The sequence below is a fragment of the Hypanus sabinus genome, chromosome 19 (assembly GCF_030144855.1).
Source record: "Hypanus sabinus isolate sHypSab1 chromosome 19, sHypSab1.hap1, whole genome shotgun sequence".
Taxonomy (NCBI): Eukaryota; Metazoa; Chordata; class Chondrichthyes; order Myliobatiformes; family Dasyatidae; genus Hypanus; species Hypanus sabinus.
The window spans coordinates 30,429,038-30,453,205 of NC_082724.1; the positions used below are offsets into that span (position 1 = coordinate 30,429,038).

At 40.4% G+C, this 24,168-nt stretch overlaps 1 long non-coding RNA gene across 1 annotated transcript; it reads right to left on the reverse strand.

Annotated features, from left to right (window-relative positions):
* Positions 1 to 240: 240 nt before the first annotated feature.
* LOC132378116 (uncharacterized) lies at positions 241 to 3,918 on the reverse strand. Its single transcript, XR_009506892.1, has 3 exons — positions 3,775 to 3,918; positions 2,463 to 2,662; positions 241 to 820 (listed from the first exon to the last, which is right to left on the reverse strand). It is a non-coding gene; the product is annotated as an uncharacterized LOC132378116 (long non-coding RNA).
* Between the last annotated feature and the right edge of the window lie 20,250 nt (positions 3,919 to 24,168).

Genomic DNA, 24,168 nt, shown 5'->3' on the forward strand with positions numbered 1-24,168 from the left:
TAGAGCAGTAGATGTAGTGTATATGGATTTCAGCAAGGCATTTGATAAGGTACCCCATGCAAGGCTTATATATGTAAGTTTCTTTATGCAGAGAGTGGTGAGTGTGTGGAATGGGCTGCCGGCGATGGTGGTGGAGGGGGATATAATAGCGTCTTTTAAGGGACTCATGGATAGGTACATGGAGCTTGAAAAATAGAGGGCAATGGGTAACCCTAAGTAATTGTATTAGGTAAAACCCTAGTACATGTTCAGCACAATGTTGTGGGCCGAAGAGCCTATATTGTGCTGTCGTTTTTCTATGATTCTAAGTTTCTATGTATTTTTCGTAGTGCAATTCTTATAAAGCATATCAACATAGACATGAAATGTTTTTCTCAATCTGCATGTATGGATCCATCACTGCAAAAGAAAGCTGCTGTCACTGTGGCCTCATCATAATAGATACTTTCAGTCAAAAGTAAAAAGCTGCAGACACTGAAAATCTTAAAGAGCTTAAGATTAAGATTTTAAGATTAGCTTTATTTATACATTGAAACAAATGGTGAAACACTTCGCGTCAACAATCAATGCAAAGTACTGGGGCAATCTGGAAATGTCGCCAACATAGCTGGCCCATAGTTTACTTGGACGTTTGGAAGATGGCAGGGAACTAGAACACCCAGACTTAACCATGCTCTAACAGCGAGAATGTACAAGCTCCTTACAGACAGTGGAGGGAGTTGCACCCCAATCTTCCAATCAATCACTGGGTCTGTAAAGCCTCACACAAACAACTTCGCTACCATGAAATGATGGAAATATTCCGCAGGCCAGGAACCATCTGTGAGGAGAGAAAAAGAGTTCATGTTTCACGTTGATAAGGTTTCATCAGAACTCATAACAAAATTCTGATAAGCTTCATCAAACTGGAATGTTAACTCTATTCCTCTTCCATGGAATCTGTCTAATCTGCACAGTTTTCCACCATTTGCTGTTTAAGGAATTTCCTTCCATGCATTAGATTATTAGCTCGGAAACCAAGAAATCAAACCGTATTGTTTCCCCAAGCAATCAATTTACTTTAAGCATATTCTCATGTGATATTTTGTGGTAGATTTTTAGTAGTTTTGTGACACTCACTATTGTTTGAAACATAGAAAAATATTTGGCTCCTGAAATATAGACTATAATGATCAACATGTACTGAACTACGTGTGGTCTACTGCCAAATAAGCCTAAGTTCACTCTTCGATTGGGTAAAGCACTGATGAAATTCAATTTAAATAGCTACTTTAGTCAATTATATATATATAGTTTTGAAACTGTTCAACTCCTCAAGATGAAAGATACTCCAGTAAGGAACACACCCAGGATCTGTATCAAAGACCCCACCAACTATTTGCAATTGAGGATCTCATTTCTCCATGTTATTGAAACTTACAAAGGCTATTTGGAAGGATGATATTCAAATAAATCCTCACAGACTAGAAGCACAAATTGGAGGCTGTGACAGTGAATCTAAATGGTGTGCTGTTAACTGTAAATACTTATGTACAGCTCCACAGTTTCCTCTCAACAAGCACCAAAAACTCTCAAGTCTGTTATCTCCTCTTTGACATTCAAATACCCAGCTAATATTTAAGATTAACAAGGAGTAGCCATGGCTTCAGCTTTTTGCTGATGTAAAAACTTTTAAAAATCTTTTTAAAAGACAGCACAAAACCTTTTACACTTTGTACTCAATGCAGACTCACTGTAAAGCCAAGGCAACACGATTCTTTGTGTGTTCGCAGGCTACTTGCCAAAACATGTTTTGCCTCAGATCAATGACTTTGCTGCAAAGTATTATGAAAATTAATTTTTGTATTTATGTAACCTAGATTGTATATTTCAAAACCTACAAGACGCTGCAAGAAGCATTTGTGATAAAACATTGATATGCCTCCATTTATTACATGTTGAAATTTAAGTAAATTCAGATGGAGCTGAAACAATATACGTGCATTAATTGAAATTCAGAATAAAACCCGCAATTACGTGCAGAGCCAATGTATGTAACAGAGAAACACCAGCGTACTTCAGACTGCTGTAGCATTCAAAGGAATGCATTGATTGGTGCAGAAAAATGGGAAGAAAACCACAGTATTTTGGAGAAAGACCAATTACACAGCAAGCAATTTGGCTAATAAATCTACTTTCCAAGAAACCTTGTGGCTGATGTCAACAAAATGTGTTCACATTACTTCTTGTTGACTAAGTTCTTCCGCAGGGTTTCTCTCCCAATTCTGTAAATTCTCTTTATGCCTCTTCTCTATATGTTTGCACTAATTGTTTGCTGAATTTACAGTTAATTACTGAGAGAATATCATTCATATCCCTAAAAAAAAATCATTTTTTTTCTTTTTAACCCATACGGAAGAACACTTCAATAGTCAAATTTTAAAAATCCAGCCAATCTATCCAACCCCTCTTTATTAGATTACCTGTGTGGTACAAACACAGAGCACCTACTCCCTTTTCTCCATCTTGATCCAATTCTCCATAGTGGATTTAGTAACGCAACAGCTGAATCATGCAGGCCCACAACAATCCAAGGTAGTTTTAACGTTTAAGTGAGCATCCAGCATGGTGGAATGAACTTGTCACTTAGGGTATAATTATCATCCTGTTTCTGGCCAATTCCCTGTTAAATAATATGGTTCTTGTTAAGATAAAAGAAAATGTTCAAAGTACACTGTAACATAGAAATGCTACTCATGAAAGTTTCTAACTACAGTGTAGGTTTATTTTCCACACTTCCCAATATACCTAGCTGACCAAATTAATATATGTTTGATGCAACCCCTATAAGATAGTGCCATACACATGCCAGAAATGCAACTAGATTCGGACCACTGGTTAGAGAAGCAAATTAAAAATTGATGTGAAAACTGGGACTTAACATTGTGTTAGGGTGGTTAAAAACAGTTGCAAACATTTTTGACCCTTATCAAGTTCAAGTCCTAGTTTATTGTCATCTAACTGTACATATATACAACCAAACCAAACAATGTTCCTCCAGACCACAACGCACTAAAAAAACATATATCACACACAGCACATGAAACAAAATATTACCATAAGTGTTCATAAAATGTAGTACAAAATGCATGTAGCAAAAGTATACAGTAAACAGCTCACTGTCTTAATGGCAAGACCTCAGTGGTGGCAGGGTATTCATTAGTCTCATTCTAAGGGAAACTGCTGTTACCTAGTCTGGCAGTCCTTGACCTGATGCTCTTGTACCTCCTGCCTAACGGTAGTGGGTCAAAGGGATTGTAGGAGGAGTGTTAGGTATCATTAGCAATGCTTCGGGACCTTCATCTACAATGCTCCCAGTAAATGTTACAAATAGTGGGGAGGGAGACCCCAGTAATTCTTTCAGTGGGTTTTACTATCCTCTTTAAGGTCCTGTGGTCCGATGCCTTGCAGCATCCGTACTACACAATGGCGCAACCAGAATGGATGGTGCTCCTCTAGGAGGTTGCTAGAGTAGGGGCAGGGAGCCTTGCATACCTCAATCTCCTCAGAAAGTGTAGACATTGCTTTGCCTCCTTGACGAATGAGGAGGTGCTGTGGGTCCAGGTTAGGTTTCCACAATGCAAGCACCAAAGAACTCTGTCTTCTTCTCTCTCTCCACAGCAGAGCCATTGATGTACAATGGAGAGTGGGTGACCTGTGCTTTTCTGAAGTCTACAACCATCTCTTTTGCCTTTTCAACATTGTTATTCTCACACCATTTAATAAGCCTCCTACCTTCTCTCTGTATGTCGACTCACTGTTGTATCATCAGAGAATTAGAGGATGCGGTTTGAGCTGTATCTGGCAGTGTAGTCGTGAGCCAATAATGTGAACAGCAGCGGGCTGAGCCACGAGAGGCACCAGTGCTCAGTGTGATGGAGCTTGAGATGTTGCTGCCAACCCGGACTGACTGGGGTCTTTCTGTCAAGAAGTCCAAAATCCAGTTACAGAGAGGGTTGTTTAAGTCCCAATGAAGACAGTTAACCCACCAAGCCCTTAAAGATGTCAAGCTGAAGTTAATGAACAACCTCTTGGTGTATGAGGCACCAGATTCTAGGTGGAACATTATGAAGTGGCGGGCCAAGGCCAAGGTATTATCAGTGCACTGGTTTGAGCATTAGGTGAACTGGAAAGGTTCCAATGCAGCTGGAAGGTGCATTTTATATAATCCATTACCAGTTATTCAATGCATTTCATGATCGTTGAAATCAGTGCCACTGGGTGGTAATTGTTTAGGCCAGTTACATTTACGGTCTTGGACACCTGAATGATGGTGGCTACTCTGAAACCTCCAGTGGATTGTTTCAAAGAGCTTTTAAAGGTGTCTGATAAGATCTCTGTTAGGTGGGCTGCACCGCCCTTCTACACCTGACCAGATAGGTTGTCTGGCCCCGCAGCTTTGCGTGGGTTTACCCTGGCTAGGATCCTCCTCACCTTGGCTACAGCCGGACAAGGTGCTTTTTCCTTGGGGGAGAGAGGGTTTTCCTTGATGCCACATCATTCATTATGTTAAATCGTGTGGAAGGCATTCCGCCTATCAGGAAGGGAGGCGTTTCTGTCATTGACATGCAGGGTGGACCTGTAATCTGCAATGGTTTGTATCATTTGCCACATGCACCACCGTGAATTTTCTGTGGGTGCTCATGTTTTGCCTTCCTGATGGCACGGGAGAGCGCAGCCCTTGCTGACCGTAGGTTCATCCTTTCCCCAATCTGAAGGCAGTGTCGTGATCCCTAAGCAGTGACAAATCTCTACTGTCAGCCATGGTTTCAGGTTTGCCCTGTCAGTGTGGTGTTTAATCATGGCAATGCCCTCCATGCATTTTCCTATGTAGACCACATATTCATCGACATTGACATGAAGGTCATAGGTCCCCACCTCCCTGAATATGCTCCAGTCCATGCTTTTGAAAGAATCCTGCAGTGCTGAAGTGGCAGCTTGTGGTCAGGTCCCATCTCTCTGTAAACTGGTTTGACTCATTAAACCAGTGGTCTGTAGGCACAGGTTAGCCAAATGGATATGTGGTCTAAGTATCTAAGGTGAGGACAAATGGCAGCCTTGTAGGCTCCATGAATGTTGGTATAAACCAGGCCTAATATCTCCTTTCCTCTGGTTATCATGTTGGTAGAACTTGGGCAGGACTGTGTTTAAGTTGGTATGATTGAAGTCACTGGTAACAATGAAGACACCACTGGGGTGAATAGCTTTAAAGTCATGGATGGCACCATAGAACTCCTGCAGTGTTCCCCACGAGCACGGGTGGGGGAATGTGAAAAGCATCTATCACAATGGCAGTGAACTCTTTTGTTAATTAGAGGGGACTGCACCACTATTAAAAACTGTATCTGCAGTGAGCAGTGGGCCATTACTACTGAGGCATTCACACACTAGTTCTTACTGCCATAGACACACCAACCTCCCCTATGGGTCTTGCCAGAGGTTGCAACATTTCTGTCTGCCTGAAAGGAGGTTAAGCCTACTAGCAGAATCACCGAGTCTGGAGTGGTGTCCTGGAGCCATGTTTCTGACAGGGCAGGTGTGGAGCAGTCACTCATCTTCCACGGATTCATTTGCAGAGACAGGCAATCCATCTTATTTTCTAGTGATCAGATGTTAGCAAGTAGCATCATCATCAAACAGGCTTGCAATATCTTTTACACATGGTTTTGAATGAATATGCAGGGTAACTATTTATTTTAAAAAGTTTTACATAAGTGATAATAATTTCTATAGAAAAGTAGCGCATGGTAACGGGCCCTATGGCCAACAATGTTGTGCCCAACTAAACTAAGCTTACTGCCTATACAATGTATATTCCTTTCCATTTCCTGTCTAATTGCCTCTCGAAGACCTCTGTCTTATTTGCCTCCAGTAGCATCCCTAACAATGTATTCCAGGCACCCACTACTCTTTATGTAAAACATTTTTCCCATATACCTCATTTGAACTTACTCCCTCTCACCTTAAATGCATGTCCTATGGTATTAGATATTTCAACCCTGGGAAAAAGATACTGGTTGTCTATTCTATCAATGCCTCTCACAATATTACAGACCTCTATCAGATCTCCCCTCAGCTTCCATTGTCCCCAAGTTTGTCCAACTTCTTCTTATAGCAAATCGTCTCTAATCCAGGCACTGTCTTGGTAAACCCCTTCTGGAACCTCTCCAAACTCTCAACATCGTGCAGGACCTGTGCTGAACATTTAACCTATTCCAGGATCAATATAGCCCTTCTCTCGCAAATAGCCCTCCATTGTCCACTAACATTTAAGAGTTTCTTAAATGTATCTGACTCTACCTCAAGACCCAGCAGCACATTTCATGCACTTCCCACTCCTGCTTTTGTAATGTCGCTTATACTTCCTTCCAATCATGTAAAAAGAATGTCCTCTCATATTAGCCTTTTCCACCAGGGAGAAAGGAGTTGTCTGCCCACTCTGTCTATACCTCTTATGATCTTAGACACCACTATCAAGTTTTCTCTTATTCTGCACTGAATCACTCAACCTTTCCTCATAAGATATCTTCTCTAATCCAGACAGCTTCCTGGTAAATCATCTCTGCACCCTTTCTAAAGTGTCAACGTCCTTCCTGTCATGAGGTGACTAGATTTGAACACAGTACCCCAGGTGTGGTTCAACTAGAGTTTTATAGAGCTGCAGCATTACCTTGTAGTTCTTGAACTCAATCCCCCAACGAATGAAAGCCAACACACTATACACCTTTTTACCACCCTATCAGCATACATGGCAACTTTATCAGATCAATGGAATTAGACCTCAAGATCCCTCTGTTCCTCCACGCTGGTAAGAATCCTGCCATTAACTTTATATTCTGCCATCAAGTTCAACCCTCCGAAGTGTAACACTTCACATTTTTCTGGATTGAAGTCCATCTGCCACTTCGCTGCCCAGCTCTACACCCTGCCAATGTCCTGTTGTAGTCCTTCAGCACCCATTTACACCAGCTTAATTGTCATCTGTAGACATAGTAAACCAAGCTCACTAACCTCCATATACTACCAACTTCTTACCTTCTGCGGGCAAGCCAATTCAGAATCGACATAGGCAAGTTTCCCTGGATCCCATACCTCCTGACTCTCTGAATTACTTTCATGGGGAGCCTTGTTGGCTGTCTTACTAAAGTCCATGTACACAACATCCACCATTCTTCCTTCATCAATTTGTTTTATAACTTACTTGTAAAAGTCAATCAAGCTCATGAGGTTCAACCTCCCTCACAAAGCCATGCTAATTATTGCTAATCAGACTAAGCTTCTCCAAATGCTTGTCAATCCTGCCTCTAAGAATCCTCTCTAATAGTTTGCCCAGCACTGAGGTAAGACTCACTGATCTCTACTTTCTAGGATGACCTGTATTTCCTTTCTTGAACAAAGGAATTACATTTGTCAACATACAAATATCCAGTTCTATTCCTGAGGCCACAGAGGATGCAAAAATCATCAGCAAAGTTGCAGCAATTTCTTCCCTCACTTCTTGTGGTAACCTGAGGTATCTCTGGCCCTGGTGACTTACGTATCCTAATGTTTCTCAAAGGTTCCAGCATGGTCACTTTCTTAACCTTGACATGTTCCAGCCTATTGGTCTGTCATACTCTGTTCTCACAGTCATCAGAAGCCTTCTGACTGATAAATATTGAAGCAAAGTATTCATTAAGAACCTCTCCTCACTAAGGCACTTTTCCTCTTCTGTCCCTGATCAGTCATAATTTCACTCTAATCATCCTTCTGTTCTTCACATATGTGTAAAGTACCTTGGGATTCTCCTTAATCCTCCTTGCCAAGGCATTCTCATGCCCCTCTAAGTCATATCTTAAGCTCCTTTATGGCAGCCTTATAACTTCCAAGATCCCTGGCTGATCATTGCTTCCTCAACCTTAAGTATGCTTCCTTCTTCCTCTTAACTAAATGTTCCACCTCTTTTATCAACTATGGTTCCTTCACCCGAATATCCATTCCTTGCCTCAATGGGACAAACCTATCCAGATTCCCACATGAGCTCTCCCTAAATAACCTCAATATTCCTGTTGAACATTTTCTTGAGAACATCTGTTCCCAATTTAACACTCCCAAGTTCCTGCCTAACAGCATCATAATTAGCCCTCCCTCAATTAAATACTTCCCAATACTGCCTCCACCTATCCTTGTCTAAGGAAATTGTAAAGGTCCGGGATTTGTTATCACTGTTTACAAGCTGCTCACTCACTGAGGGATCTGTTACCTGACCGAGTTCATTGCCTAGTAATGGATTCTGTATACCCCTTCCTCTGGTCAGCCTGTCCACATACTGTGTGAGGGATCTATCCTGTACACACCTAACACAATCTAGCCCATTTAAACCTGATACACTAAGGAGATTGCTGGTCAATAGTAAGAAAACTGAAGTCACTCATGATAACAATCTTTTTGCACCCTTACAAAATCCACCTAGTGATCTTATCCTCAGTGGTCTTGTTGCTATTCAGAAGCCTATAAAATACTCCCAACAGAGTGATTACTCCCTTCCTGTTTCTGACTTCCACCCACACAAACTCAGTAGACAATCTCTCCATGAGGTCCTCCACTTCTCCACCTGTTATACTACCTCTGATTAGCAATACCATTTCCCCACCTCTTTCAGCTGCCTCTCTGTTCCTTTTGAAATATCTAAGCCATGTAATATCCAAAACTTTTCCTGCCCTTATGACAGCCAAGTCTCTGTAATGGTCACAACAATGTAGCTCCAAGTACTCATTCATGCACTAAATTCATCACTCTTGAACCAGATACTTTTCACATTAAAGTGAACGCATTTCAACACATCCAACTGAATACATTTATACCCTATCTACTGCCAATGTTTCCTCACAATCTCTCTGCACATCTTCCTTTACACCAATTATTCCATCACTGACCTATCACTCTGGCTCCCATCCCCCGTCAACCTCCTTCATTTAATGGAGAGACCAGAACTGAATGAAATAGCCCAGATGCAGTCTAACTAAAGTTTTACAAAGCTGCAGCATAAATTCTCAATTCTGGATTTGACTTCCTTGTCTAATTTATTTACTTTGTTTTTAGAGATTCAAGGTAGAACAGGCTCTTCCAGCCAAATGAGCCACACCACTCACCAATCCACTGATTTAACACTAGCCTAATCACAGAACAATTAACAAAGACCAATTAATGTACTAAACAGTACTTCTTTGGACTGTGGGATGCAAGTATGCTACTTGATTTCTTTACCACCCTATCTACCTGTGTAGCCACTTTGAGGGAGGTGTGGACCCCACAATCCGTCTGTACATCAACACTGTTTAGGATCTTGCCGTTAGAAGCATGCTGCTTCTTAATGTTTGATTTTCCAAAGTGCAACTCTTCATATTTGTCCGGGTTAATTTCCATTCCTATTTCTCTGGCCATATCTCCACCTTCTTGATAGCTCTCTGTATCCTTTGTAGTCTTCAATGCTACCTAGAGCACCATCAGTTTTCACATCATTTGCAAATTTACTAACCCTCCCATTTTTAATTTATGTCATTAATGTATATTTCAAACAGCAGAGTTCCCAGTATGGATCTATGTGGAGCATCACAGACATGGACCTCTAGCCAGAATAAATCCCATCAACCACTACCATCTGTCTTCCCTGGGAAAGCCAGTTCTGAATCCAAATGGCCAATTTACCATTGATTCAATGCCTCTTCATCTTCTGGATGACCTCCATGTGGGACCTTGTCAAACATTGCAGTAATCACAATTCTACCTTCATCAATAACCTTTGGCAACGCCTGGAAAAACTCAATCAAATAAATTAGACACAACTTACCCCTGACAAAGCCAGTCTGCTTGTCCGTAATTGGGTCATGCTTTAACAATTGCTCATAAATCCTTTCTATAAAGCACCACTCCAAGCCACTTTTCTACCACTGATATGAGACTCATAGGTGTGTAGTTTCCAGGATTATCCCTATTTCTTTTCTTGAATAATAGAACACTGTCAGCTACTTGCCAGTCCTCCGGGATTTCTCCTCTGGCTCGTGGGGACAGGAAGATACAGTCAACTCCCTCTTTTGCCTCTTTAAATAACCTGGGGTATTCCAACCAGGTCCTGGGGACTTGTCCCTCTTTACAGGGAGAAGGCAGGAGAACAGGGTTGAGAAGGATAATAAATCAGCCGTGGTTGAATGGCAGAGCAGATTCAACAAGCATAGTGGCCTAATTCTGCTCCTTTGTTTTATGGTTTTATGGTCATTCTGCTCTGTAAGTGCTTGCTTCTTTATCTCAATATGCCCTAGCAAGATAGATTCTCCATATTGATCTACCCATCCTCCACCTACTAATCCTTGATAAACCCTGATGCCAAGAACTAATTTTGGATCTCATCCACATTCTCCATCTCCTAGCACATGTTACATCCTTTATCCTTGAGTGGTCCTACCTGTTGATTAGTTATCCTCCTGCTCTTGACGTACATATGTATAGAATGCCTTGGGATTCTCTTTAACCCTATTTGCCAATGTAGTATGGTCACTCCTGGCTTTCCTAATTGCCTTCTTGAGTTACTTTCTGGCTTTTTTATAATTCTCAAAAGGCTCTGTTTGATTTTGGCTTCCTAAACCTTACACGTGTTTTCTTTTTCTCCTTGACTGAATCTCTCAAATGTTGACTTGCTCAAAAACATCTGTTTTCAATTAACTCCCCCTAGTTCCTGCTCATAATTTGCCCTGCTCAACTTTAATATTCACTCACAAGGTCCAACCTAACCTTATCTATAGCTATCTTAGAACTTCAGGAATTGTGATCACTGTTCCCCACGGTGTCAATGACAGATGCCCTCCATCGGTTGGGTACGACTATGAATATTGGATCCCTTCTGTCCATGTGATATGCAAGCTAGTACACAAGCCAGGGCAGTATGATGTGGAGAGCAAGTTGTTGCCCATGTAGCAAGCTCCCCCTGTCCACACAACTGATGAATTCAAAGGAACAACAGAGACCAATACAATTTAGCACCAGCAGTGTCACAAGAGTTGCTAATCAGCATTAAGTTCAATGTAGGACTTCTTAGGAAACTTTTGCTCAGGGTTTACTTCCAAAGCATTCCCCAGATTGGGTACAGCTGCAAGGCAGTGGAGATTTGAGATCAGGGTTTTCCTTCTCCTATATGAATTGCCAACCACAACTGACAAGCTTCATCTGCCCGAAGCGACTATCTTTAAGTTGCCAGTAGCCCATCTTTGATGCTTCTCTTGTCAGTAGAAATGGTTCAGCTGGGTTTCGTAGCTAAGCCACACACTAAGGCCAGGAGCTGGACTTAGTTGTCAGAGACACACGCCATTGGGAACATTTAATAGGTAGTGGGAGGTTATCCCCATTTCTACCCCCGGCTATAACAATCTTAAGGAACATGTACTCTGCATATTGATTTAAGAAACCCTCTTAGATGCACCTAACAAGTTCTGCCCCATATGAACCTCTTGCACTAAGGAGATCCCAGTCTATATTGGGGAATTTAGTCACCCACAACAACTCTATTCTTTTCACATCTTTCTCTAATCTGTCTGCATATCTATTCCTCAATGTCTCAGTGGCTACTGGAGGATTTGTAGTATAATCCCATTAGAGTGTTTGCAGTTTTCTTACTTTTGAGTTCTATCCATATGGACTCAGTCGGTGACTTCTCCATTATATCCTCTCTGAGTGCAGCCCTGATCAATTGCAAATTTCTTTTAATTCCTTCTCTATCTTTTCTAAAATCCAGTCCTGTCCCTCTGTCGACCAAGGTTCTATTATGGCCTCAACATTACAGTTCCATGCGCTTATCCATGCTATAAGTTCATCACCTTTACCCATAATATTCCTAATATTAAAATGCACACACTTCAAGCTGTCTGTCCTATTACTTTGCTTCAATCTGTTGTTAGTGGTCATGACCTCTACTTCTCTTAATCACTCGACTATCTGAATCAGAATCAGGTTGAATATCACCAGCATACGTTGTGAAGTTTGTTTCTTTCCAGCAGCAGTACGTTGCAATACATAGTAATAAAAACTATTAATTACAATGAGACCATCCTAATCCTGTGCTGTGGGCCCTTCATACCAGATGGTGATGCAGCCAGTTAGAATGCTCTTCATAGTACTTTAGTAAAAATTTGTGAGTGTCCAGCTGCTGTCATGCCTTCCTTATTTGTTATTACATCATAATATTGAGCCCATGAGATGTTGACACCAAAGAACTTGAAATAGTTGTATCATCAGCAAATTTATAAATGGTGTTTCAGCTGCACCTAGCAACACAATCATGGGTGTAGAGAGGTTAGGGCAATGGGATAAGCATGCATCCTCAAGATGATTCCCAGAGAGGACAAGCATTTATTTCCATTCAACACAGAATGTAATCTCCCTACGAGGAAGTCAAAGATCCATTTGTAGAGAGAGGTACAGAGGCCCAGGCTTTGGAGCTTGTTGATTAGGTCTGAGGATGTGATTGTGTTGAACACTGAGCTGTAGTCAATAAAGAGCAGCCTGGTATAGGCACTACTATTGTCCAAGTGATCCAAGGCTGAGTGATAAACCAATGAGATTGCATCCGCTGTTGACTTATTGTGGCAATAGGAAAAATGCAGCAGGTCCTGGTCCTTGCTTAGGCAGGACTCGATCCTAAACTTGACCTGATGCTGTGTTCCCATTATCCTGTCAAACTAGTTTAAACCCTCAAGAACTTCCTCAACAACTCATTCTTTTGTTCTATTTTCCTATTCCTGCCCTGAATACCACATGGCACCAGGAGTAATCCACTTCTCTTTAAATGATGAACAATGGTAAGTAAATACACAAAAGTACAATTGCTTGATACATTTGGAAATAATGTTGATCAACTACTTGGATTAAACATTGGTATCTTCTTGAGGAATTTATACTTAACTGCTCTTACATCCAATACCTGCAAGACAAAATCTAGGACAGCACTTTTTTTTTCTAGAAAGCCAGAGAATTTTCCAGCTGATCTCTTCATCTAACTTTGGTCTTCTAAGCAATGTTAAAATACTCGGGTTGCAGATAAACTCAGAACTCATTCTACTAAATGCTAGGATATAACCCTTCAATATAAAGCAATTATTGTAACATTATTATTCCAATCCCCAAAGCATAAGTTTTCATTTATCTTACATAGCACTTGCTGATTAAAAAATACCTCCATTCTGCATTACCTCAAATTCGATTGCTCCAGAAATGTTGCTGAATTCCCAATATGCAAAGAACCTACTGCCATTAATTGCAATGCAGGCTGTGGGCCAACTTTGTGCCGCTTTCTTAGTTACACAAGGTCAACATCCATCCAGGATTAACTACTCTGGTATTTAGCTGCATGCTTTAACAGAAACTAAAATCAGGGAGTAGATGGTTCCATTTAAAGCAATCCTGCACAATATAAAGCATGCTTCTGTAAAGGTTAATACATTATGACCGAACTACAATCAGACTGAACTGTAGACGTTGTCCAGTGTCAACAGCTGATAAGGAAGCCAACCACAAGGAAAGATATTATGAACAGATAGCTACAGAATTTAATACAAAGCCACAAGAAATTCAGTGAATTCATACAATAGGTCGGCATCAATGAATGTATCTCCATATGTCATACCCCATCAACTGGATGTTAGATTCAGCATCACCCAATTCATTATATCCCTATCAATCTATTACCAAAAGTATCTGTCAATCAGGATTCAAGCTACACTTCAGTATGTGCCAGTAATTGGAAATAAAATCAGAGAACTGCAGTTACTGGAATCACTCAACGGGTCAGACAGCATTTCTTAGAGTCATAGAGTGATACAGCTTAGAAGCAGGCCCATAAGCTCACCACACCAGTGCCAGTAATTATGTTTATCTATACTAATCCTACTTGCTTGCAATAATTCCACATCTCTCTATTACTTGCTCATTTAAATATCAATCCAAATGACTCTTCACCCACCACCACAGCAAGTAAGCACTGGATGTTATTTCTCTGGATCTTCAGTCTGCCCTGGATCTCCTGGACAAGTCAGGCTGCAGTGTGGTGCTCAACACGATCTTCCTATCCAAGCTCATCATCATGCTTCAGTGTAACTCTCTGCAACTGTATTCTCAGCTTCCTATTGAGGATTAGTAACAACATCTGCCTCCTTGATGACCATCAACACAGATGTACTTTAAGGCGGTGTGATTATCTCCCTGCTCCACTCCCTATAGACACATGACTATGCGGCTCTGCAGAGCTCCAATTTGAATACGAGGTCTCCAATGATATTGGACAGCATTTGGACAAATCTCTTCTCGCAATGAGTCAGTATTCAGGAGTGAGTTACTTGAGTGGTTGTTGAGTTAGTTGAGTTAGTTCCTGGTTGAGTGGTGCTGCAGTAGCAAACTAGATCAACATCAGTAAAACTACAGAGCAGATTGTTGATTCAGGATGGGGAATGGGGGTGCCATGTGCCAGTCATTGGTGTAGAAAAGGATCTACAGTTTAAGATTCCTGGGCATTAACATATCTGGTGGCCTGTATGGGCCCAGCTTATAGATGCAATATAAGGAGAATGTGCCGGTTTCTTTAATTTCTAAGGAAATTCAGCATGTCACCAAATCTCTAACAGATCAATCATAAAGGAGGTTATTGTTACATTCTGCTTGCCCACAGTTGCTACCCACTGTCTAGATGTTGTCTGAACATTTAGACAACTGACATAATGGTTGCAGAAAGTCACAATACCTCAGCAGGGTGCTAAGGGTGTGTCAGCATTTCCAGGGCCGCATTCCTGTTTGCTTGCTTCACTAATTAACTGGTCCGCAGTCAGCAATTTCATACAGAATAATTTTCCTTGAACATTTATGGACTGTAGGAATTGCAGGATCATATGCATTACACTATAATTGAGAGATGACTTCCACACATGCACTGGATTAGATCTTGGCAGTAGGCCGTGGAGAGGGAAAGCCATCTGTAGTAAAATTGCCCTTGAAAAATTAGTATGAGGTACACAGGGATTTTTAAAATTTAGCTGCACATTTAAAACAAAAATGAACAAAAAATATGGCCACAATCCTAAGGTTTCATGAACTGATTCAGAGATGTGATGCCACGAGAGAAGAGAGATTCCAGGTTGACATACATTTAGTTACTGTTTAAAATTGCACATTTAGTACTAATACATCAGCATTAGCAAATTTAGTATTCTAAACTATTATATGAAAAATATATCTCTACAAACATCAAACTACATCTATATTTTCTCCATAGTATTCAATACAGAGTAACAGAGTTTGATTAAAAGACTTGTTATGGTATTGAGCTTCCTGACTGCGAATTTCTAAACTCAAATGAGGATCTTCATCTCTCTCTCTAATATAGATAGCCATGAGAAGTTATATTGTATCCACCTACATACTCTTTAAAGGCTGGATCACTTCCCTGTTCACATTTACAGTACGTTTAGCTGTCAATATGCACGATTTCAGCTCTGCACCCCCCCCCCCCCCAACCCCTACCAAGAAGGAGATACTTACAACTAACAAAGTAGTTTAAACACAGTTAATTTATTATAGTAACACACATTTAAATTTAGATAAATTTCGTAAAACATTTTGAAAACTTATGGAGGCTTTCCATTTTATAAAAGGTTTCAAAATTACAAACAATTTCTAAAACACAAAGGTTTTCCAAAACACAGGTGCAATTTCTATAAGCTAAAAAGACATACCAATGACTTGCAGACAAACAAGCTTGCATTGCAGAAATTGAAGTCCGGGGAATGATTCGAGTTCACCCCATCTTTCTGTCATTCCAGCTGTTAATTTACCATTCCCAACAAGTCTTTTTGTCACTTTGTTAACTTCACATGATTTTTTTTTCAGATACCTTTTCACACAGATGGTCTACAAGCTTTTGATGACAGAGATCCCAAACACCCAAAATTAATGTTGTAAAAGCTGAATCTCTGAATACACAAATCTTCCAACTATTGATAGATCAGCTAAGTGATAGTATCAATCCAATCTGTAAGCTTCCTTGAACTCAATAACTTAGCCAGTTTTTTTTTTGGCTTGATATAGGCCGATTAACCTAACCCCATTGTCTTACACTGCTAGCCCTGAGCTGTGGGCCAGCGGTATGTCCTCTATAGACAGTCCTGTTTTTTTTGCATAGCTGTCCTTTTAACTTCAAACTGATAATTGCTTGCAACTATGTTAAGAACCGAAGACTGGCTCCCATTACTACAAGAAGCTGAACGAAGAATATTGTTTGGAAGTTTAACATACTCAAAAACAACTCTCTGATTTCTAAAAGTGTCAGATACTATGTTGAAAGGATGGGCTTTGCAATAAGGCCTCCTGGCCCTGGACAGTGAATATCCATCATTATCTGAGGCTTTGAGTGTTTGGAAGATTTGAGGGCCACTCTTCATGGTGAAGCAGGGCTTCCAAAGTCCAAGCACATGCTATCTTCCTCTTATGGGATCTCCCACTTGGCATTTTGTACACTGTTATGAGCTGAGGTGTGACTGAAGAGCCAGGTACCACATTGTCCTGTGATAAAATTTCCCTAAAGCTATAAATCCCACAGTTGATTTTAAAGCTGATACTTGCCAGTGCTACATCTCTAATCTCAATTGGCTCATGTTGACCCTAAGATTTTAGGATGAAGCTTACCATATCTTCCATAGGCGTGCTGATAGTTTTATTGCACCATATGAGGAAAGTCCAGCAATTTTGGATGGAAGCTATCTAATAAGGGAAGTAAGGACTTTGTTAATCTGTTGCTTACTGAAAGATAAACTGAATATTAGAAGATAAAAAAATAAGAAAAACAATAAATTAAATTAACCTTTAAAATATTTTGGAGGTGCTTTCTTTTAGTGTGATAAATTTTGCTGGAGATATTAATGATATCTTATTTTTATCTTCTGTGCCTCTTTGTGAATCCAGTGTTTATTCCTTTTATGATCTTCAAAATGTCATCGTAAATTCAACTGGTATTTTCCCTTCTTTTCCATTCTTCCTCTAGTTGTCAGGCTTGATTCTCATTGACAATATGGCAACAAGATGGTAAGAATGTGTGCTAGATGATGTCCTCCTTTACTGAGGAACTAGCTGGTTGTGTATTAACACTCCCATTACTTTATCTCGCTCAAAGGCTTTGTCATTGCTGTTTCTGTACTAACAAGCTGGAGCACCTGAAAAACCCATAGACAAAAAGATAGCTTTTTGATCTTCCCTCAAAGCTATCAAAGTTAAGCCAATATGCTCCACCATTTCTGGCCCTATTACAGCATTCACTAGTCTAGGCATTCATGTTGCCATCTGTATATCAAGTGCTTGAATCACGTTCAGCACCATGGACTATGAATGAGGTAATTAGAACAGAATTTCAGAGGTTCATTACAGCATACTGATACTATTGTGTACTTAATATTCCCAACCAAGGACAAATTCACAACCAAAATATGTTTCTTTTACTGTCTTTTGTGACATTAGGAGCTATTGTGCAGCCAGCCATACAGTCAGCCAATCTGAATCAGGCAAGAACCTGCTTGAGTACGTAAGCAGGTGTATTCAGACCTGATGAAGAATCTCAACCTGAAATATCAACCACTTACTCTTTCCCATAGATGCTGCCTGGCCTGTGAGATCCTTCAGCACTTTGTGTGTGTTGCTTGGGGTTTCCAGCACCTGCAGATTTTCTCTTATTTGTCAGGGATATTCTGTCTGTTGTTGGACCCAGTTATAATCCCCTAGTAGGAGGACACTGTACAATCTACATTAGTCCAGAGGTAGCGAGGCTGAAACATAGTTTGTCCATTCAAACACTGAACCCAAGAAGCTCTAGTATTTGAAACATTACTATTTCTCCGGCCCAAAATAACCAGCTTCCTGCAGACCTATTCATACCTGTCACATGTTGCCTGTCCCTATATCCTTCATTTCCACCACCTCTTCCCCACCATCCCACATGATTGCTTTCCACTCATTCTTAGTTTCAACCTGCAAGTTAACACAAAACTGTGACCCAGATAATTTTAAGGAATCATAAAAGATGCAGCCAAATAAACCACTTTAATGTTTTGCCCATAAGTACACTATTGGAAAGTCTTGAAACATTTTGCCAAATAAATTAATACACCCTCAACAAGAGATTTGATACAAAATTTCTACAGTAGAAGAGTTGAGGTTTATAAAAAGAATCTCAGTGTAAGTTGTAAGTATTGGTCACTGATACAAAATGAACGTGCAAATAATTCTATGTTATATGAATTTTGCAGTCACCAGCAGAAGACAATATGATTTGTACTCACTAGTTCAATCATAATTTTTATTTCAAAATATATGTTAGTTTGAACTTCTGTTCACCACAATAAGGAATGGATTATCTGTCCTGAAATAGTAACCAGAAGCAACATAAGGCAGTCATAACAGGGGATGTCTGCAAGGTTAATTTGCTTCTAAAGTGATGCAGCAATGTCTCTTAATCTGCAGAAGACCAAGATTGGTTTAAGTTTCAAGAAAAATTTGTTTTTTTTTGCCTTATAGGTTACTCCTTATTCAGGAAAGGCAGCCCAATGACAAGCAAACTTGGAGCTGGCAGCTTGTAGTCAGGGATGCATTTGGTGCCTGAACCCCAACATATGTTTGACATTAATGTCTCACCGGGGTATTAATGGAGGATTTCTGACCTGCTCCCCTGGTTGATAGACAGTTGTTAAAATCAAGCAGAGTTCAACTGCAGTCAACTAAAAACCTTCTTGCTGAATATATTTCTTTCGTCTCCATTTTAATTCAAAGCATTTTAATTCAAAATATTGTAATTTATTTCTATATTATTGATATTCATGAAGTATGAAACCCTTCGTGAATTTCCAATATTTCTGTTTTAAGTGCATTATGAAGAAATAATGCAGTTAAGAAATGTACCCAGGTAAGTGTGAAATGGTTCATTTTGGTAGGTCAAATATGATGGCAGAATATAGTATTACGTAGTGGTAAGACTCTTGGCAGTATGGAGGATCAGAGGGATCTTGGGGTCCGAGTCCATAGGATGCTCAAAGCAGCTGCACAGGTTGATTCAGTGGTTAAGAAGGAGTACGGTGTATTGGCCTACATCAATTGTGGAATTGAATTTAGGAGCTGAGAGGTAATGTTGCAGCTATATAGGACCCTGGTCATACCCCACTTGGAATACTGTGCTCAGTTTTGGTCGCCTCACGACAGGAAGGATGTGAAAACCATAGAAAGAGTGCAGAGGAGATTTACTAGGATGTTGCCTGGATTGGGCAGCATGCCTTATGAGGATAGGTTGAGTGAACTCGGCCTTTTCTCCTTGGAGCGACGGAGGATGAGAGGTGACCTGATAGAGGTGTATAAGATGATGAGAGCCATTGATCGTGTGGATAGTCAGAGGCTTCTTCCCAGGGCTGAAATGGTTGCCACAAGAGGACACAGGTTTAAGGTGCTGGGGAGTAGGCCAGGGGTAAGAGAGTCATACTCAGAGATTGGTGAGTGCGTGGAATGGGCTGCTGGCAAAGGTGGTGGAGGCGGATATGATAGGATCTTTTAAGAGACTTTTGGATAGGTACATGGAGCTTAGAAAAATAGAGGGCTATAGGTAAGCCTAGTAATTTCTAAGGTAGGGACATGTTCGGCACAACTTTGTGGGACGAAGGGCCTGTATTGTGCTGTAGGTTTTCTTTGTTCCTATGAAACCAATGCAGTTCTGAAATAACAAGTATGCTTTCTATACAATCTTGAACTTATCCCCTGTTAAAGGACATATAACTTTTACTGTATGACAAAGTGATATCTGATAGACCCACCCTGCCAATGCCCAAAATTTGTCACCATAAGCCATACAAGAGATACATTTTCCCTCATCGCCTCCCCATTTTTGCTACAATTATATTGGTTACTGCTGTGTGTTGGTTATTCATTCCTCGCTTTTCCCCTTAAATGCAAAGAGGCTTTCTCTTTCATCCAAAGTGATCACTCTACTGAAAAGTTGCAACTGCAGTTGTGAACCCATCTCTCTTTCTCATGCAGCTTATTTGACCCACTGTGCTTTTCCCATTTTCAAAATTTATAGCTGTCATGCTTCTTGGCAACTATGTATTACTGTTGGTTTTTGCAGGAGTTATAAATTAATCAAGTTGAGATGACCAAAGTGATATCATCTACTTCACAATTTAATGACCAGAAAAGGGAGTGAGACAGAAAACCAGGAAAGTATAAACTCAAAATTATTTATTTAACACAATAACAGTGGGCCATTTAAAAAGTCTTCGTACAATTCAATTTAATATGTATGAGAAAAAAAATACAGTATATTACAAATGTAACAGAACTCCCTAACGACTAAAAGTACAGCTGGACAGAGGGGAATGGCTAGATGTCATACATTGCCTTTTTCAGCTGGTGCCAAATAAAAGGTTATTGCAAAAAAGGATTTTAGCTTAGGGTAATATATTAAAATGAACACACAGAATGAGTTAATTAATAGAAAACAGAAGGCTGGGATAAATAGATTATTTTCAAGTTAACAAGTCTTAACTAAGTTTTACTGAAGAACTCAATAGATTTAAGTGCCTGGCCAGATTGGAAAGGTCAGGGTGTTAGGCTGATGAACAGCCTGCTGCTTGCACGGTTTACTCGACTCTGCACTGAACTGAGGCTGTGGCCAGTAACTAACATGTTCCTGGATAGGCTGTACTGATGAACTGGCTTTGTGGCTGTGAAGTCACTTTTGTGAACTTCAGTTCTGAATGTTACTTGCTCACTTGTATTGTTTGCCCAGTTTGTTTGTTTTTCTGCATACTGGGTATTTGACAGTCTTTTCTTAATGGATCTATTCGGTTTCTTTGCTTTGTGGCTGCCTGTAAGGAGATGAATCCCAAGATCATATGTGGCATATACATACTTTGAACTTTGATGTTGATCGAGGCAGAAGAAGAAGAAGATAGCACTTAACTCCGAGTGGAGTCAACGGGACGCCGCCGTGATGGCGGATTTTTTTAGCAGGCTTTCTTATTTTACGAGGCCAAGTTGCTAGCTCGACAATCAACCCAGCACAGATGGAAAGCATGCAAGGGAGCCGGCTGGATTTGAACTCGGGAGCCTTCACTTTGGAGTCTGGCCCTGATGCCTCTATACCAGCCGGCTATGTTGATCGAGACTATAAGGATATATCAGCTTTTCTTCATGATATAAACTCTTCTTCCGAGGAATAAGACCCTAAGATAAAGGACCAAAATTAGACCATTTGGCCCATCAAGTTTGCTCTGCCATTCCACAGAATTCCACAGATTCATCCCTCTCTGGCTCATGAAATTCTTCCTCATCCCCATTCTAAAATGATGCCTCTCTATTCTGAGGCTACGTCCTTTTGTTCTTAGACTCTCCCACCAAAGGAAACATCCTCTCCACATTCACTCCATCAAGGCCTTTCATCATTCAATAGGTTTCAATGAAGACAACCTGAATTCTTCTAAATTCCAATGAATATAGGCCCAGAGCTATCAAACGCTCTTTGTATGACAAGCCATTGAATCCTGGAATCACTTTCGTAAACTTTATTTGACCTTCTGCAGTTTCAATGCATCCTTTCTACGATAAGGGGCCTAAAACTACTCACAATACTCCAAGTGAGGCTTTACCAGTACTTTATAAAATCTCAACATTACATCCTTGCTTTTATATTCTAGTCCTCTAGAAATGAATGCTAACATTACATTTGCCTTCCTCAACCAACAAATTAATCTTTAGGGAATCCTGCACAAGGATTTCCATGTCCCTTTGCACCACAGATTTTTGTATTTTCTCTCCATTTAGGAAATTGTAAGCTCTTTCATTTCTTCAACCAAAGTGCATGACCATTCACTTCCTGACACTGTATTCCATCTGCCATTTCTTTGCCCATTCTCCAAACCAAGTCCTACTTCTAAATCTCTGCTTCCTCAAAACTAACTGCTCCTCAACCTTTCTTCACATTGTCTGCAAACTTCACAACAAAGCCATGAATTCCATCATTCAAATCATTGACATATAGTATAAATCGAACCAATCCTAACACAGAGCTCTGTGGAACACTACTACTCACCGACAGCCAACCACAAAAACCTCCCTTTATTCCCAGTCTTTGCCTCCTACCAATCAGCCACTGCTTTATCCATGCTAGAATCTTTCCTGTAATACCATGGGCTTGCAGATTGTTCAGCAACCTCATGTGTGGCACCTTGTCAAAGGCCTTCTGAAAATCCAAGTACACATCAAACAATTCTCCTTTATCTATCCTGCTTGTTATTTCTTCAAAGAATCCAACAGATTTGTTAGGCAAGATTTTCCCTTGAGGAAACCATGCTGAATACAGTCTATTTTATCATGTACCTCTGAGTACCCTGAGACCTCATCCTTGATGATTGACTCCAACATCTTCCCAACCTCTGACATCAGACTAATTGGCCTATAGTTTTCTTTCTTCTGCCTCTCTCCCTTCTTAAAGAGTGGAGTAACATTGGCAATTTTCCAGTCTTCCAGAACCATTCCAGCTTCTAGTGATCCTTGAAAGATCATTACTAATGTCTCCACAATCTCTTCAGCCACCTCTTTCAGAACCCTCAGGTGTACACCATATGGTCCAGGTGTCTAATCTACTTTCAGACCTTTCAGTTTCTCAAGAACTTTCTTTCTAATTCCCACACTTCATGACCCCTGACACCTGGAACTTCCACCATACTGTTAGTGTCTTCCACAGTGAAGACTGACACAAAATATTTATTCAGTTCATCTGCCCTTTCATTGTACCCAATTACTACCTCTCCAGCATCATTTTCCAGCAGTCCAATATCCACTCCCAGCTCTCTTTTACACTTTATGTGTTTGAAGAAACTTTTGGTATTCTGTTTAATATTATTGGCTAGCTTACTTCTGTATTCCATCTTTACCTTCTTAATGACTTCTATTGGTATTTGAAAGCTTCCCAATCCATAAACTTCCCACTAATTTTTGCTCTATTTTATGCCCTCTGTTAGTCTTTTATGTTGGCTTTGACTTCTCTTTATAGCCATGGTTGTGTCATATTTCCTTTAGAATACGTCTTCCTCTTTGGGGTGTATTTATATGTATAAATGAATCAAACCATTCTACTTTTTTGTTGCAGATTGTGCAAAGACTAATGGATAAGCAAGTTGTGAGAAAGATACTAATAGTTTGCCAAAGAGATTCATGTGGATTAAGAAAATGGTAAAATGTTGACAGTTGGAGTATAATGTAGGAAAATGTGAGATTATCGAATGCTCACTTCTTTTTAAATGAGTAGGTTTTACAGCTTGTTGTTGACAGAAGGATATTGTGTTCATAAACATAAAGTTACTATGCCTGTTCAGCATGACATTAGAAATGGAATGTCAGCCTTTATTGTAGAGTGATTTGAGTCCAAGTAGGTGAGATCATAGGTTATTTAAAGAGGGGTGTACATGCGCTGTTGGCACAGCAGTACACAAAAAGCTGACTGGTTTGATTCCCAAAATGAAGAGTTATCCCATGAAGAAAGGCTGAGCAGGCTCGCCTACAATCATATAGAGTAATACCACACAGAATTAGGTCCTTCAGTCCATCACATCCATGCTAACCTTTTTACTGATCTGCACTATATTTCTTTTCCCTTATCCTTCTATGGCTTGCCTCTTCGATGCCAACACTGAAGCCTGGAAATTGCATCCCATCCTACCAGCTCCATCAGTGTGATTAGAAGAACGAGAAGTGAATTCATTTAAACTTATGTAAAGGGGGTTTCTTTTTTTTTCTTTGTTACTGTTGGGAAAGGGTTTCCTTTTGTTAACTAGCAGGAATGCTAATGCTAACGAGAATGGTATTCCTTTGTAAACCAAATGGGGATTAATGTTCTTTCTCCTGAGTCTGTAAGCTTTTGTTGATGGGCTTTTGGGGAGATCGGCACGAGGGGGTCGAGAGAGAGGACGCAATGCTCTAAGCTGGGCGAGGATCGGACCCCAAAGGGGGGTCCGAGGCTGGGAGATTCTCCGGGGGGGGGGGGGGGGAATGAAGCTATATGTGCTTGCTTGACCACTCGGAGGGTCC